The sequence below is a fragment of the Octodon degus genome, unplaced genomic scaffold (assembly GCF_000260255.1).
Source record: "Octodon degus isolate 3935 unplaced genomic scaffold, OctDeg1.0 scaffold00086, whole genome shotgun sequence".
NCBI classification, from domain to species: Eukaryota; Metazoa; Chordata; class Mammalia; order Rodentia; family Octodontidae; genus Octodon; species Octodon degus.
In genome coordinates, this window is record NW_004524662.1 from 11,492,273 (window position 1) to 11,497,717 (window position 5,445).

Consider the following 5,445-nt stretch of genomic DNA (forward strand, 5'->3'; position numbering starts at 1 on the left):
CTTCTTCTTGTGGAACCAGGGATTGAACTCAGGCCCTTGAGCTTGCCAGGGAAGTGCTTATTCCACTGAGCCATCTCCTCTGTCCATCAAATAATTCATTCTTATGCACATAGAAACAAAAATTCTCACATATTTGTAAATCAAAGATCATGATGAATAAAATGAATGGAACATCACAGCCATATCATGATCATGTGAAGACAGATTTAGAAACACGTGTAATGCTTATTTTTGATAAGTATACTTATCAACCAAGAAATAGGGAACAACTCCTTTAGCTTGATGAAGAATGCATATGTGCATGCTCATGTACACACACACATGCACGCACACACACACACACACACACACACGCACACACATAAATGCACTACAGCTATCAATATCCTAAATGATGGAAAATCAGACTTTTTCTTGCAAAGGCCGGAAAGAAGAAATATCTCTTGTCCTCATTTTAAGTCAACCTCGTTACACCAGAAGTGCAAGCTAATGGTGAAGGAAGGAAGGAGAGGAAGGGAGGGAGGGAGAGAGGGAGGGAGGGAGGCAGAGACAGAGACAGACAGAGAGAGAGAGAGGGAGGGAGGGAAAGAGAGAGAGAGAGAAGATCAAAGTTGTCAACAACATAATCAATTTATGACAAATGAAATGCCAAATGTAGTTCAAACATTGGAAAACTTGATAATAGTTTCACTTAAGCCTGGAGCTGAATGTGATGCCACATGCCTGTAATCCAGCTCCTTGGTAGGCTAAGGCAGAAGGATCACAAGTTAGCAGCCATTCTGGGCAAATAATACCCTATCTCAAAAATGAAAAGAGAATATAGACATATATTCTAAGGGAATATACTCATTGTCAGATCATTTGCCTAGCTTGTGCAAGCGCTTGGACATTCCATCTCCAACACAAATATGAATACACACGCATACATACACATATACGTATGTAAATGTATACGTATGTGAGTACAGGTGATGCACATCTGTGTTAGCACATATGCACTTTTCCTTGGGATCACTTTCTACTTTTCTTGCTCTTCTCATGTATATAAACTCAAAGTCCTCTCAGTGTTTTTCCACTTTTAACTCAGTTGTTCAAAATCTATGATACAGAAAAGTCACTGACTCCATGGTCTACTCAGACATCAGTGTTTTACCAAGATCCCTAAATGATTATAACACAGTCTCTATGCTTCTCCTTTCTATCTTCACTTAACCTTCTTTTCAACATACTGACATATTTTTATAGAATGCTAATTTTTAAATATAATTATTCTATTTAAGATACTTACTTTCCATAGCCAGACAGATTCTACGTTCAATAAAATTAGATTTAATGTTGTTCAAGCCTCTAAGTCAAATTAATATTTTTAGTTTAATATGCTCTTGCTCAGGCTGTGGGTCAGTCAGACTGAAAGACTCACCATTTCTGGAAAATCATTCTTTTTCATGAATAATCTATGCCCCAGACACTCAGACTTTGGTGTACGTTAGTAGGATGTAGAGACAAGCTTACTTAAAATAATCCAAGTCCATGGATTACATTATGCTCCCAAATCATCCAAAAGACCTTTGTGCTACAAAGCAATCAGATACTTGATAAAAAAGTAATTTTTTATACATTACTCATTTCTAAAATCAGAGGAAATAATAGAAATTAACCCAAAGCATCTCGTCTGGCAGGAAAATCTGCTTGTAAAGTCTAGAGTGTGTGCGTGGTGGGGGGGATCATGGAAATTTCTTGAAGGTAAATGTGAGTGTTTTTCACTTTGATCAGAAGAGGGGAGCAAGCTACAAGGAAGGGGAGCTGAACTTGAAGCTCTTGCACAACAAGAATCTCTGGTTTAAAAAAAATTAGCTGTTTCAAGCTTCTCTTCTCTTCAGCATCAGGAAAAAGTCTTTAGCTAACTTCAAGGAAAAGGCACGAAGCAGGATGTTATATTATGAAAGGACTCTAAAAATGCTGAAGTGGCTTCAAGTTGGTAATTCCATCCTAAGTAATTAAAGAGTTAATGAAGGAAGAGGACAAGGTTGGTCCTGTGAAACAGCTCAGGCTCTGACACTTGGAAGGCATAAATGCATTCTGTTCTCATTGGAGAAGCTGAACACACAACATGTAAGGTTGCATAGAGATATCCAGTCTCCCAAATTACAATCAAACAAGCATGAGTTCTTAATCAAAGATCCCCATACATGTGAGAAAACAGTTCATCATGAGTGAGTCAGTAGAAAAAGCACAATACCCATCTGCTTTCAAGGACTTCAGATATTGACATTATGGTGGTCACAACATAAAATTTCTACAATTGCAATGTTTAAGAAAAAAGAAGATGCAAGCACAGAAATGCAAGATGGTAATAAAAATATGATCATACATTTGAAAGGCAGCCAAATTGAAATTTTAGAAATAGAAAAATGTAATTTGAAGTTAAAAATCCAAAGGGCATGTTTAATAACAGATTGGACACAACTGATGTGAGAATTGTTGAGTGGGAAGAAAGACCAGAGGATGTATTCCAGGAGGCAGTACAGAGAATAGGATGGGAAATATGAACAACAAGATTTAAAATATGGGTGAAATGAAACTATTTCATATATCAAAGTGAAATCTTACTAAAAGAGAGACAATGGTTGATAGGAAATTTTGCAGATGACAGCTGGGGCATTTTTCATGGATTGATAAAAATAAAAATCCACCAGATGCTCTTTGACACCCTTATAAATAGGTACATTACACTAAGTTCATATAAAGGAATATTACGAAGCAGTCAACAAATGAGTGAAACACTATAGAGGTCAATAAAAATATTTCCTAGGAATGTATTTTCATACTGACAACCTCCAATATCCTGAGTACCTTTAACAAAAACCCTATGAAAAGAAGGTGGCAGCATAAAGATCTTAAAGGTCATCTGGGAGTTCATTTTTCAGAATACGCTGTGCAAATCAAGCATATCAGCCTGATTCTGTCCTAAGTGTTTGACCTTTCTCAACATCCCCATAGTTGCAACAGGCCTCAGCCTGACTGTTCTGCTGCTCTGAGCAGGTCCTGTGAGCGCTGCTCAGGAAGCCAGCTAACATGATGTTGGCCTGCTTTGGTGATGTAGAAAGGAAGGCTGCTAGCAGTTCTGAGGTTAGTGTAGCTACCGCACTGTTTAGGGAGCTACACACCCCATACTGCCATACTCCTCGCTCTTTGCATTGTGATGAATTGGACGCAGAACAGACTCAATGTGAAAAGCAGATCTTGAGGGCCTCCACTGCCTTGTAAGGACAGTGTGACTGAGTCGCAAGTGACAGACTGTAGGACAGCAAGGGTACATGGTCCGGCTGACAGCCATATACCGGGTGAGGACACGGTCCAACTGATACCACCCTCCAGTTCTGTGATCTCTACTGCCATCCAGCCCTGCCCTGCTTGACCTGCAATGATCACAAAAAACAGCATTAAAGAGTGGCTATAGCTTATATCCAAAGTCTAGTTATGCTGATCACTGCTGTGGACAACAGCAAGATAAACCAAACTCAGTGATGCAAAGGTAGACAGAACCTACCTGATCTATCTGGCCACACAGGACAGGACAGTGGAGGCGCACATGGTTCTGGTGACTGTGGCTTCAGTAATGGTTTATGTTCCCTTATTCCAACTCTCACTGAGTGGGCACCAGTGACTCTTCACCTTGATAGGATTGTGCAGATTATCATCTGTTGGGCTCCATGAAATTGAACAGATTTGAAAATGGAGATGAAGTCTATATTAGGCTCCAACTCAATGCCTAGAGAAAAATTAGAGGGCAGATTTATTTATTCCATATGGGAGATAGTAGGAAATCTTACAGAATGACTGCATAATCTCTCTCTTTTGAGGGAAATGGGCAATAGTCTCATAATCTTAAGACTTAATATTAATTTATCTTAAATATATAATATACTTAATCAATATGTTATAGTTTCTTACAGATGAAGCATTTAAATCATCTTCTTAAATGTTTCTTCTGCCATATTTTGAAATGCTACTTGCAATCAGGCAATAAGCTGAAATGCAACTAAAGAAGCCCAACACAGCTGGTAGAATAATCTTCCGTAAGTGTTGTTTGGATAACATCACTCCATCTCTTAGAAAGCTACGGTGGCTTTCAAATTCCCTTTGTTCTAAATATGAACTTTGAAATACATGCTACAAGGTTTGGTAAAAATCAAGCTCACCTAAAATGACTATTGCCAAAGAATATTAGGCTAAAGGTGCACGCATTCTCATCACTGACTTTTGTTTCAACTACTACCACTAATCAAATCTCACTTTAATCTCTTTTAATTCTCTCTCTCTCTCTCTCTCTCTCTCTCTCTCTCTCTCTCTCTCTCTCTGGTTTCAGGGATCAAAATCAAACTAGGCATCTTGCACTTTCTACTCAAGTGCTCTACCATGGAGCTATATTCTCAGACCTAAAGCTGCAATTCTTCTTTTCCACTGAAATTCTTTGATAAAACTTGCCCACAACACAATGTCTTTTCCTAAAGCAAACAAACAAAAAGAAAAATTCTGTTTCATAAAAAAAACCAAGGGGCCAGGGAGATAGCTCAGTAGAATAAGTGCTTGCCTGGCAAGCCCAAGGGCCTGAGTTCAATCCCCGGTTCCAAAAAAAAAAAAAACAAGAAATACAAGATATTTTAACGTTCTAAAATACAAATTTCAGAACCCATGGTATAAAAATTTGTCCAGATTGCATATTCCCTATCAAAAATGTAACCTTTATTATAGTGATGTTACTAGCTGATTTTCTTTTGTAAATCTTTGACATGTTTTCTATCATTCAAAATATTCATTTATTTATTTTTATGTTTAAAGAGAATATAGAATAGTAATATAAAAGAAAAAAATAGAAATGATAAAAAATTTCACTAAGTAAAATAATATTAATTTATGTTGATTGTATTGCATAGTGTTGTCTTCAGTTTGTTCATATTGCCAGATATATACATGCAAAATTGGAAAAAGTAAGAAAAAAGGAAAAAAAACTATAAGAAAATAGGAAAAAATGTAAAAATAAGACAACAAAACAAGCAAAAAATTAAGCGTTAACTGCTCCAAACTATTTTATATTAACTGAAATTAACGTGGAATATTAACAACCTGATTTTATTTTGGAAATTATAAAATATTGCATATATTTATGTATTTTGTTGCAATTTAAATTTATGCATTTGAAGAAATATTCTGCCTTATTTAAGAAATACAGTTATATTTATTTCACTGAAATAGTGGGTTACATTGGGTAGACACATTCATACAAAAATGTTTAATTAATAGTTTGGTTTAAGGCAAACAGTTGTTTAACAGAGATTGATGGAACATGTTTCAGCAGCATCAGGCATGGTGGTGCACACCTGTAGTCCCAGTGCATGGGAGGCTGAAAACAGCAGGATCACTATGAGTCAGAGCGGTGTAGTA